At 37.5% G+C, this 13,416-nt stretch overlaps 1 protein-coding gene across 6 annotated transcripts in view; it reads right to left on the reverse strand.

Moving 5' to 3' along the window:
- The window catches only part of Runx2 (RUNX family transcription factor 2), a 228,915-nt gene that overhangs the window by 199,615 nt on the left and 15,884 nt on the right, over positions 1-13,416 (reverse strand). The gene's annotated exons all lie outside the window — the stretch shown is intronic.

Here is a 13,416-nt window from a genome sequence, read left to right on the forward strand (position 1 = left end):
CAAGCAGGGCTCTTTGCTTTTCTGTAGCTCCAGCCTCCAAGTGGAAAAGAACAGCATGGTCAGCCAGCGTGTCTCAGATTTGCTCTGCTTGGCTTCACTTCTCTGTCAACTTTTAAATGCATGGAGGTTTATAACCCTGCCTATTTCCTCTCTCCTTCCTCCTGTGTGGTGATGAATTCCTTGAGGATGATTTTTGGATTCCACCCCTCAAGCTCCAGGTTATAGGAACTTCGGTGTCACCTGGAAATGTTTTTAATTTCTCCCAGGAAGAAGGAAACAGAAAAATGAATCAACTTCATAAAACCCTATCTTTTGTATCTAGAATATACCAATCACATAAACCTGAGTTTTCCTAGCAAAACATTCTTACCCTCAAGAGTAAATACCTCAAAATGTATCTGTTCTGCTTATCAATAGCAATTTTTTGATCATGTGGCAGATCTATTCCTGCTTTTGGTCATATTTTTTCTCAATTAAAGATACTAATGGCTATTGAAGCAAGACAAATTACCCTCATCATTTATGTCTACAAACCTCTGTGATTCTGAGCTTCAGAATTATAATGGGAAACAGAAATCATGTCTTTGATTTTAAAAGTAAAAAGGTGGCATTTTGCTGCACTTCATAAGGACACAGAGAATCACGAAAATGGAAGAGATTTGAAAAGCCTTCCATTCAACCCTTCAGCCTTCAGTAACCCACTCTTAATTAATAACCCCTATAGTGAAGAAGTTCTTTAAATCTAACCTAAATCTATCATGCTTCACTTAAAGCCTATTTTTTTAACTTCACCAGAAACAAAACAGCTGGCCACCATACATGGCTTAATAACTCTCATAATTTTGAAGTCTGTTATTAAGTCATTTTTCAGTCTCCTCTTCTTGAAGCTAAATAATCCCAAGTCTTTCAACTTATCCTTATAGGTTCAATTTTACAATCCTTTAATCATCATCAATGCTCTCTGCTAAACATTCTGAGGTATTCCATGTTGTTCTTATGTTTTGAAGCCTAGCTCACCTTTGCAATTGCTTTTCATTGTCCATAAAAGCCCAAGGTTTTAGTGCATTACACACAGTCCTAAGAGAATCTACTCAAACAGGTAAAGTACTGCTTTGTTTGGGTTATATTTAAGACAAGCATGCTGCTATGGCTCCTTCTCAAAGAAAAGCATGTTCTTTGCGACCCAGTGTCAGTTGCAGACAACTGTCCCCCAACCACCATCTATTCCCACTCCATTTTCCTCTTCAAGATTTTCCTCAACCCACTTTCCCTACCAATTTGGGTCTTATGATGCTTTATTATAAAATCAGTATCTAACTAATCTGATTTGGTCCACTTATTTAAACAAAGTTGTTAACCAGGGGGCTGGGGCTGGGGCTCAGCGATAGTGTGAGGCACTGGGTTTGATCCTCAGCACCACATAAAAATAAATAAATAAAATAAAGTTATTGTGTCTTACTACAACTAAAAAATATTTTTTACAAAGTTGTTAACCGAAAATGTCTTAAAATGTGTTACCCTTTGCAGATAACATCTATGAAGATCCTGTCCTCAAAGCCCTAACTCAAATAAGAATCCCAGGTACCTAGTAAGAATAAAATGAGAGAAATTTGAGGCCAGGAGGAAGGACCTGAAGAGTCCTTCTGTGCTCCTCAATTATACCACAACAGTCTTGGGAAGAATTGTGAAAAATATAATTTTAGGGCACATGATTCTACTCTACTCTTTTTTGCAAATTTCTCTTTTCTCAACCATTTAGACATTATTAATATCCTCTTTTCTATCAAAATTAGATGTTAGATTTCAATACTAATTGTGATCAGGCCTTTGTACATGATATATAGTTTACCTTGAAGTCTCTTCCATAATTAATCCTTGACCTAGTTTTTTCTTATCCTTCTAGTCTGTGCCCAAAGGCCTCCCCAAAGAGGCCTTCCCTGGACCACTCTAGAATAAGTTCCTTTCTGACCCCTGCTGCTTCATTATTCTTTATTACTATACCAGTTCATTTTCTAGCACTTACCATGATTTATAATTTGATACAATTACAAATAAATGTTCCTTTACTGGTTCCTTGCCTGTCTTCTATACAGAATGTAGGCACCTCAAAGGGGAGGATTTGCTACCTGGCTTTGTGTGCCTGGCAACCTGGCTAACAGGAAGCACTAAAAATAACCTTTTGAATGAATAAATTTCCCCACTGTTGGAAATTTTAGAACACCTCTCTTAAAAAAAGGCTATGTCCCCTATTTATAAAGGGAAATAGTGTTTTTAGTGGTGGGAGAGTATTGGGGGCAGAAAGGATCCTTTGCAGATCCATCTGGTCTCACATCCTTCAGGAAGACTGGCCCTCGCCATCTTAGAGACAGCCATAAGCTAGAAATTGCATCAGGCTAATAGTCATGCTGCTACTTAGAGCAACTATTCTCACTTCCATTTCTCTCTCTCCTTTGGGCTTCAAGACATTATTCCATTCAGCAACATCCCATCATTTTCTTGATGCTATTTGCTCAATGCTGTTACCCTCACATCTGCACTAGCACTATCAAAGAAAAAAAAATTCAAGAGGATACCTATATCACAATATTAGCAGTGGTGATCTTCAAAGACACTTTTTAAATTTTTATTTATTTATTTTGCAATAGTGGGGACTGAACTCAGGGCCTTGCACATGCTAGGCAAGAGCCTTATCAATGAACTATAAACTAGCAGGGAGGTGCATTTTTTTTTTTTTAACCAGAGAGTAAACCCAGGGGTACTTAACCATCCCTGGCCCTTTTATTTTTTATTTTGAGACAGGGTCTAAGATGCTTAAGGTCTCACTAAGTTCCTAAGACTGGCTTTGAACTTGTAATCCTCCTGCCAGTGTCTCAGCCTCCTGAGATACTGGGATTACAGGCATGCACTACCTGCACCTAGCATGGTGATTAATTTGATTAATTTTTATTTCCTAATTTTTCTGCCACATATGTATTTGTCTACACTTTACACTTGTATGATTTTTTTAAGTTGGCTTTTTTAAAAAGTACCAACCTTATTTCATTGATATACGAATGCAACTCTACTGAGGGCTAATGTCTTCAACTTGTTAGTTTCATCTCAAAAAATTCAGTGTTTCCAGCTTTTGGATAAACTTTCCTCTTAATGAATTCAATGTTCACTCAACAAATACATATATATCTATGAACTCATACCTGCTGGGTTCCAGGCCTTAAACCTTGGGCTAACTGACTATTTGTCACTGCTACTACATCATTAGGCATGCTTCTCACATAACACTACTTTTTTAGCACCACCCAAGAATGCCCTGGGCCCAACAAGCAGGAGCTTCCACAACTTTAATGACAAAGACATAAGGAGCTTTACAGTGACTAACTGAACAGGAAGAGACCTGGGATCCCTGCCCATCTCTATAAATCATCTACCTACTTACAGAGTGACATAAGGCAAATGAATTTTCAGGTGCCTGTGCCTCAGTTTACCTTCCTGTAAAATGCCTCCCTGAGAGGGATGTAAAAAGAATCAGTGAGGTAATGTCTAAGTGTTTGGAACTCCTTGGCTGAAAGGCGCTACATAATTACTATTTGGTATTTAAGCTGCCCTTCATGTGTGCCAAGTACTTTATGATCATTCCTTAGGAGTTACTCCCAGCTACTCTGTGAAGTTATCTTCATGTCTATTTCCATTGAAAGGATGAAGAAAGTGAATTGGAGAAAAGTTTAGTGATTTGCTTAGGGTCACTAAGATGGCACAAAAGTCTCAAAAGAGGACTTTCCAAGTTCTCCGCTTCTAACCATAAGTGAACTCACACCTTAATACAAACCACCCTCACAGATGAATTCTGTTAGGCTACTCTTAAATAGCTGTCTTGGTATATAACACTCACCATCACTCGCAGGATAGAGTGAATGGTGAGGAGCTGAAACAGAAACAAAAGCTCCAGAATTTGTAATCCAGAATTCCCACTCACCTTTTTTTTTTAGCTTACACATCTATATTGTTCTCCCTTCCTGAGAACCACCTTTATAATTCCCTTACAGGCCCATTATTTTTCTACTGGTAATCTCCAGAGCAATCCTAAAGATGCATAAAAAGCAACAAAATCATCCTGAGTATCCCCACAACCAAAACACATCTGAACATTTTTATGAGGTATAATCTCAAGAAAATTAACTTCAAGAAGGTAAAGAATGAGAAGAATGGGAATGCTTATCACAGAAGGTACATATGCCACCCAAGGATTGACAGAAAGACACAAAGTATCAGCATGCTTCCATGCCAGCTGACCTCTTCCCCACCAGCCACTTCCTACACAACTCCAAGGCAAGGCACAATAAGCCACACTAGAGTCAACCTAACCACCTGGCCGAGAAATCACTCTACCCTAGATCATGGTCTCCCGGCTCTCTTAAACCATGCCTCTGTAGTCCACACATTTATTTTATTACCTCTTCTTTATTTGGTTAATTTACCATATAAAAGAAGCAACATCTTTTGGTTCTGAGTCCTGTATTTTCATTAAAATGACTAAAAATGTGTATACACCAACATCTAAGGATTACTGTTCTGGATGATCAAGAGCAAATGACCTCTTAGGATCAAAAATGATAGAGTTCCTTAACATGAATTTGGATAGGAAATCCCAAAACTTAGATCTGTCCACAATAAAACTGTAAAATAAAGTGATTTAATTTCTTCTTTCTTTGCCTTCTCTTCTGCAGGGATTCCACCTCCTCATCACCCACGGGCCCTGGACTCTTCAGAGTTCCCCATGGTGACAAGCACTTAAACCCACTTCCCTTCTTCCATCTTCCCTCCTGTACTCCACCTTTTTAAATGCTACTCCAGCTAACCTGATAATAAAGACCTGAGAGTCTTAACACCAAGGAATGAAGAAGAGTGTGGCTCAAAGGCACTCAGAGCAAGCAGACTTTCGGCAAGGTGCCTCTAACTTCATCACATGTTGACAGCAGCCAATGAACACAACTGCTAACATTTTCAGGAACAAAAACCAAGAGCTTGGGCTAGGGTTGTGGCTCAGCGGGAGAGTGCTTGCCTAGCGTGTGTGACATACTGAGTTGGATTCTCAGGACCACATATAAATAAATAAATTCCATTGACAACTAAAAATTAAAAAAAAAAAACTGAGAGCTTACCAACAGGTTCTTACTGAAGGTACTATATCAAGAAAAAGAAAACAGAGCCCAGAAGGAAGAAGTGAGGTATAAGATGGATGAAAAAAATAATAAATCAATAAATATAATAAAGAAATGTAAAATAAGTATAAACAATTTTAAAAACTGATAAAGACTAATCTAGGAAGTATAATGTGAGGATAAACTAGAATATCACACAGTAGGAAGAAAGGGTGACTGCAATTTAAAGGATACTAACATTCTTATATGGATAAACATCATGGTTAATTTTATTAAGACAAATATACATGTTAAAATGCTAACTACTAAAAAATTAAATGATGATTTTTCAAAGTGGTAGGGGAGGAAAGTTATCACATATCTAGAATAAAACTAGATAAAGAATTTTCTATGAAATAGAAAACTTCAACAGTAGGAAATGCAGAATACAAACACCCCAAATTCTTACCTTAAAATTACAAAATACTACACTGGAACTGAAAATCATTGAGAAATCCACACTGCTACAGTTAACCTTCAGTGAAACTGATGCTTGAAGTAGACTCTGCACACTTTGACTCAGTGTTGATTATCTAGTGCCTAGGAGTTCACGGGTCACTCCTAAAACCTGCACCCATGTAAAGATTCTATGTAACTTGTTTTTACCTTGCTATGAATTTAAGTCTGAGTTACTTTTTCCAGAGGTGCTTGGGTTAAAGCCTTAGTCCTCAATTTTAATGAAGGGTTTTGGTCTATTAGCAAACAGATTTTAACCACCAGTGCACATTATCTGAGAAATTTTCAGAAGCATAGGGAATGCTTCCTTTGCTACTTGAGCATGTCATAGTCTAATTTTACCTGTTCTGTATGATCTTGAATTAATATTTTGGACCTAAATGGTTTTATGCTCTCTTTTAATTTCCAAAAGTTATCTGAAAAACAGGAAAAATTATTGTCCATACTTGCCTAAATTAAAACTTTCGGATCTTACATGAAGAACAAAGATGTGCTTTAGTTAACATCATAAAGGTTATCTTTTAAAAATCCTAAGTAGGGGCAATTATGAATATCAAAAGCAATACAGCAAATCTTTTGTCCCTGTTTTTGTTTTTGTTTTTGTTTTTTTAGGATAACCTATTCTCCTCTAGTCTAGTCCTCCTTGAAGAAAATGCTATATAGCATAAACAAAATGGAAATAAACAGAGTATCTCATTGATCTATCATATTATCTCTCTTGGGAAGGAAAAGTAAAAAAAAAAAAAAAACTTTTTCAAGTACCTCTTACTGTTTATTTTAAGAATGAATAATTTCTGACCTACACCGAGACACAAACTACTGACACATTTAGATGAAGTATGTGTGTGTTTTTAGAACACATATCACTTGAAAACCTGCCATGCTATATTTAGTTAGAAGTAAATATATCAACTGAAACATATGAATACAGAAAATGTGTTCTTATTGTGAAAGCTGCAGCTCCTTGTTAACACAAGTCCAATACCATGAGAAAGCATATTCAGAACTGGGAAGCCAGGAAGAGTGCAAAGGAGGGACATGAGCATGTTTTAACGGTTGTGATAATTTGCCATGAAAGGATGTTAAGGCCACAGCTCCTTGCTGCAGCATGCCATGTGCTGCTGAATTAAATTACTGCCATGCAGTCTGCTAGCAAAGGAATGTGTAAACAGGCCATATATCCTTGCATCAGTTCCACAGAATATTGCACAACACAAAATGCCTCTCGATGTGTCATTTCCTTCTTGGCCATCTTCCCAGCTCCTGACAGTCAGTCAACAAAAAAATAAAAAATAAAAAAAATAATAAAGTACTGAAAGAGATTTAAAACTTCTCTTCTCAAGAGTACATTCCACCAACCACCAGACATAACCCCCCTCCTCTCCTCATACTTCTGACCACCCACCCCCATCTTCATTGAAGAAAGGGGAAAGAGGAAAATGTGATTTTTTAAGCTGCTGTTATTCATTTAAGTCAAAGATCTTTGACAATATTTTAAACACTGGGGGCCAAATGATTTGATACCTTTGACAATCAAACTGCTGCTTGTATTTGCTAATTTGTATATACATTTACCCATTACTTCTATTCCTTCTGCACTTCAAGGACAGTGAAGAACTTAGGGAAAGTCTGCAAGACAAGAAGTTGAGGGCTTTCCTGCTAATGCTTTGCACTAAAAAATAAAATTCAGGCTTGTGGCATCAGAAGCATAACACAAGGCCTATCAAGTGTTTTGTCAATTATCTTTGTAGGTAATTATCTTTGTTGACAGCAGGAATGGGAATGCAAGTACTGTATTCAGAGATATCAAATAACCGTAAAACATTCTTCTGCTATTCCTCTATCCAAAGCATCTTACATGTTTCCCACCTCCTTTCATATATGACCATCCTCTGATAAGAATTCACTGTTGGTGAACATGCAAAGGTCATGGCCAACCAGCAAAAAAGGCAATTCCTTTCTCAAACAGGATAAAAAGTAATGAAGGATAAAAGTGAGTTGTCCCTGATATATCATCTGGAATGAGGAAGATAAAATGCCAAACCCCCCATTCTCAGCACACTTCATGGGTCTAGACAACATTCTCAGAATCAGATTCAACAGCTTGAGAGAAGAATGAGATGTTGCCTTGCCCAGTCCACCTGTTGTTAAGTCTGTTACCTTCAGTTTATTGAAGTAAAACTTTCACAATTAAACAAAGTCTCAAGAATATTAAAAAATAAATTTTCTGTGGAGAATAATAAATTTGTTAATTAAATTGGCAGAGGTGAGAATGAACAAACAGAAGAAAATAGTCTGGATGCAGTACACTTAAACCTACCATGCCAAACAAACCAGGCATTAAGGCAGGCCTAGAAATACAAATAGCACCCTGTACTTCTGGATAATCACTTACTCACCTAAGCTCCAGTCTCTATTGAAGTTACCTAGGGAGGCAAGCAGAAAAATGTTGCAGCCATGTACTCCCTGCTCACAGGAAAGAAGCTAGAGATCTCTCAGGGGAAAGGCAGAGCTTCTCTTTTCTCCCATCAGGTCAAGACAGGTGGCTGGGTAGCAATGAATGTTAGTGCCCACAACAGGAAGTACATAGTTGACAGCTTTGATTTCTCCTGGAAAGTAACTATGGTTTTACTTCATTAAGATTCAACACAATAAAAGTCTTAGAAATCCACTCACATGTGTCATATATATCACGTTTTCAGGTATACAGCAAAGAATTTTCAAAACTGGATGATAAAACCTTCAGGCTTGTCCATTCTAGGATTCATAAGATATTTCTGCTAGAAATTTACCATGTCACCACTTCAGGCCCATACCTCTTTTGGTTAAAACACCTAATATTCTTCTCTTGTATGAATATTGATCTCCCTCAGCTTGATACTGATATGCTAATATCAACTACAACAAAGAATACCTACCCTGAATTCATATAATATTTGCCAAATTTGTTCAATTCATAATGAAGCTACTAAAATTTAAACCTGGAGTTTAAATTAAGTTAAAGTTAACATTAATAATAATAAAGTCATAATGTAGAACTTTAAATGTTCCTGATTTTAAAAGTCAAGAAGAAAAAAAAATCCCACAGGGCTAGGGATATAGCTCAGTTCATAGAGTACTTGCCTCACATGCACAAAGCCCTGAGTTCAATCCCCAGCACCACAAAAAAAAAAAAAAAAAAAAAAAAAAAAAAGTTATTTTTCCTGTTGTAGCAATGACTTTTGCTAGCTAAGCATTTGTGAAAGCTGATGATGTTGGTGGTCCAAAGAACCACTCTCCCATCACTCAAATCTTTGTGTGATGTCTTCCTCTTTTGTCAGGGCTTCACCTTTATCTTGCTTTAACCAACAGACTATGGAGGAAGCAACTCCATGCTAGTTCTGAGCCTAAACCTTTAAAAGACCTGACAGCTCCCACTTTGGCAGCTAAGAGATCACTGAGCTGCCATGAAAAGAGTCAAGACTCTGCTAGAGAGACCTCCTGGAAAGCCCACATGGAGAGGCCACATAGAAAGGGAGAGGTCCTAGTACTACATGGAGAGAAAGGGGAGCCCAGTTCCTTCTTTCCAGCTCATCCCAACCTTCTAGCCATCCTATAAAGGCACAGGCATATGAATGAAGCCATCTTGGAAGATCCAGCACTAAATACCATCTGACTGTAGCCACTGTGCCCTCAAGCAAAACCAGCAGGAAAACAACATCCAGCTGAACCCCAGTCAACCCATGGAATCATAAAAAATAATAAAGTTATTATTTTAAGCCATTATATTTTGTGGCAGTTTATTATATAGCAATAGATAACTGAAAATGCATCAAGAGAATCAGAAAGACATATAAAATTATTATTTTCCATCTTATGCATAGCAAACAATACCATCAGTCCTCTTCCTAACTTGGAACCATTACTATATAATATGACATGGCTAACCAAGTTTTCATCTTTCTACAGAAATTATTTAAATTAGACTAGAGTTGGAATCAAGTGCATAAATGGAACAGAGGATCCTCATAGAAACTGATGTCTAAAAGAGTTAGGCATCCAAATGCATTACTGTTGCTGCTGCTGCTACACTGACTTCTCCCACTGGTGAACATACAGCAATGTTTTTTCAGAGCTAACTTGCCAACAGAAGGTCAAAACACCTTGCCTGAACACAAGACTTACAAATTTTGGATCTTAAATATGATGTCATGTCTTAAAATGATAAGCTGCCAAAAAAATAAATGGTATTTTGTAAAGATGTGCACCGTTTTCATGTTTATGCTACTTAAGATGAGGGTTCTAATAAGTCATCGGCTATGTTCCTTTAAAGGGAAGTTTTATAACTGAGATGAATCACAACTGCAAAAGATCAAAGTTAAAAAACATCAATGATGCCATGGGGTACTTTTTAATCTTGTAATGAGTGATGATCATGTGCTCTTATGAAGTTAGTCCAAGTGCCAACGCCAGATGTGTATATTAAGAAAAGAAGTTGTTTGTGATGTGACAGCACTGGTTCAGCTGCCAGAGACAGAAAACATAGAAGGATGAAACCTTTTGGATTTTTGAGTGAAAAGCAAGTCTTGGCAGATGTGTTGATAAGCAAGGCCTCAGAAAGGGTACCAATGTCCTATCACCCTGCCTTGGACTTTGCTACAAATAGGAATTTATCACCAGTTCTGCACAGCTATCCCTGTACATCATGAATATCTGCACCAAGGAAGATTTATAACACTTTTAGTATCATTTACTATTGAGTAAAAATTAGTAAATCCATCTGTAGGAGAAGAAATAAGACTAAATATCAGAATCTAGATGGTATCCGTTTCCTGCCGTGTACTGTAAGCAAAGTTCTATAGCAAACTTCTGACACTCAAGAAAAGTAATGTAATGACAGTAAACATTTAATGACCATTTACTACATAACACCATACTAACAATTTCACATGCATTACATCATATACTAATGAGGAAGATACTATTTTTATTATTCTCACTTTTTCGTCTTGGTGCTGGGAATCCAATCCAGAGCATCAAACATGCTAGGCAAATGTTCTACCACTAAGCTACTTCCTCAGTTCTTTTTATTTTATTTTGAGACACTGCCTTACTAAGTTTTTTTAAATTTTTTAGTTATACATGGACACAATAATCTTTATTTTGTTTATTTATTTTTATGTGGTGCTAAGGATAGAACCCAGGTCTTACACATGAGAGGCGAGCACTCTACCGCTGAGCCACAACCCCAGCCCATGCCTTACTAAGTTATCTCAAACTTGCAATCCTCCTACCTCAGCCTTAATTATTCTCACTTTCAAGGCAGATTTTTGCCTGGAGAAATCCAAGGCAAAGAGAATCTAGGGAACTTGGCTGCTTTCAGGCAGCTAAAAAAAAAAAAAAATGGTGAAATTAAGATTGCAACCCAAGTAGTCTGAACCAAAGACTCAGTTAATCCATGTCTTGTCCTTGTTCAAACAACTTAGCTACCCAAAGCAGCCTTTTCAATATATACTCACATAGTGAGAAAATCTAGAAAAATTCCATCTTTAAACAGTAACCAATAGTACAAAACCCTCAACTCCTTCAAACTACTACAGTAATGAACAGAAATATACTACCTTCTGTGACAATAACCACTACTTAACAAATTATAATTTGGGAAGAGAAAATGAAACAATTGCATTAATATCTCTTTTTCCCCCTCTAGGAAAGTCTTTTACTAAAATGTTTCTCTATTAAAGGTTGATAAAATAAACCACCTTGAAATCTGAAGTAAGGGTTGGTAAATGACAATTTCTGGGCCACATCTGGCCTTCCACCAGTTTTTGTAAATAAAATTTTATTGGAATACAGCCATACTCATGTGTTTATACACTGGCTTTGGGTCCTTCAGCACTAAAATGGCAGGGTTGAGTGCTTGTGACAGATAACCAAAAACAAGATGGAAGGAAAGATTCCAGTACAGATTCCAGGCTATAGGATTAAGCTGTTACTGATGCCAGTCCTATCCTTATATCCAGGCAAGTCACCACAAGACGTCAAGGAAATGACATCACATTTTCACAGATATTTTCGGTTTACAAGAAACGTTACTCAGGCTGAACTGAGACAGGTGGTCTGCTACTTGTAGATCTGTATCTCCTTTCCCACCTACCCTCAGCACTACCCAAAGTCTGAACTCAGGTCATACATATAGCATCTGGCCCCTGCATCCCAAAACCTCATCACTTTAGAAGATGTCTCTGCCTTTATAGAGCAGTGGTTCTATCAACTAATTCTGCCATAAACCTCTCTGAAATTAAGTAATGTTACCCACACTTGAATCAGAAGTAGCTTTCCCAAAACTACCCTGCCTCCTCACCTTTTGTCATATCTTTTAGAATGAGGAAGCATCAATTCTTCCATGTTTCCTTTCCAACCATCAACTTTTGAGCACCAACTCCTAAGTGTACACACACACACACACACACACACACACACACACACACACACACAATAATGACTTCTCTAAGTACTGAAGAAAACAGCTGATATAAACAGGAAACATTTTTAAAAGACAAATATTAGCCAGGTACAATGGCACATGCCTGTAATCCCAGCGGCTTGGGAGCCTGAGGCAGGAGGATCACAAGTTCAAAGCCAGCCTCAGTGACAGCAAGACACTTAGCAACTCGGTGAGAACCTGTCTCTAAATAAAATACAAAATAGGGCTGGGGAGTGGCTCAGGGGTGGAATGTCCCTGAGTTCAATCCCTGGTACCAAAAAACCCACAAATATTAACGGTGCTAAATGTTAGTGTTAATATTATCCTGCTTTGTGCATTACTAGAATTGTGACTGTTCCCTTTTCAGGAACTGGAGGAACTACTTAGGTAGAAGGTTAGAAGATGTCTTCCCTCATAAGGCATCATTCATGATTTATGGCAAAAAAAAAAAAAAGTCAAGTGAAGCCCCAAACCAGGCATAGCCCCTGCCCTCTTCTGATCACCTGCACTACATAACCAATGATATGTAGAACTGGAGACTTGGAGCTCACATGTACTGTGCACCAAACCACCTAATAGGATATTCCCAAACTGAATAGACAGAATAGCCCTGACCCAATACAAATTTAGAAGAAGACCATACACATGAAAGAAGGAGAAAACAAAACCTCACAGTTTTTTGAGGCAGGAACCCTCCCCTAGTTCAGACAAGCAGTCGGCCTTTAAGAGAGCACAAAAGGGACAGAATCTACTGTATATTTCCATTGCTAAAAAATATGCTATATGGGGAGAGGCAAAACCTTACCACCTCTTTTCTACCTAGAAGAAAAGATATGCTACCCTCACAGTATAGGCAGCTTTACTATCATAGAACAAATAATCTTCCAGTTATACCTCCACCACAAACCAAATGAATGCAATGGCTAGGACCTCAGTGAAGTCCCTCAATAAAGGTAGTTTTGTATGATACTTTCATTGGCACATAGTGTTAATGTTTTTTAATGTCAAATAACCTTTAATTTCTAAATATACTTAAATACTACCATGATGGGTTTGTTCAAATCAATTTGGGTATTGGGATGGGGGGAAGTAAACCCATTTCCATTTAGATTTAGGAGGAAAGTACATATTGACCCAAATAGGTTATGTGCATTACCTTAAACCTTCTGGATGCCCAGACAGAATTAAATAAACCAAGGTAGATTTAAACCTGGTTTGACTCTGTTAAAGAAACTATCTTAACAATTATTGGAACAGGACCAAACAACAGTGTTGTAACAATCAAGCAAGTTATCATTT

The sequence above is a fragment of the Ictidomys tridecemlineatus genome, chromosome 8 (genome assembly GCF_052094955.1).
Source record: "Ictidomys tridecemlineatus isolate mIctTri1 chromosome 8, mIctTri1.hap1, whole genome shotgun sequence".
NCBI classification, from domain to species: Eukaryota; Metazoa; Chordata; class Mammalia; order Rodentia; family Sciuridae; genus Ictidomys; species Ictidomys tridecemlineatus.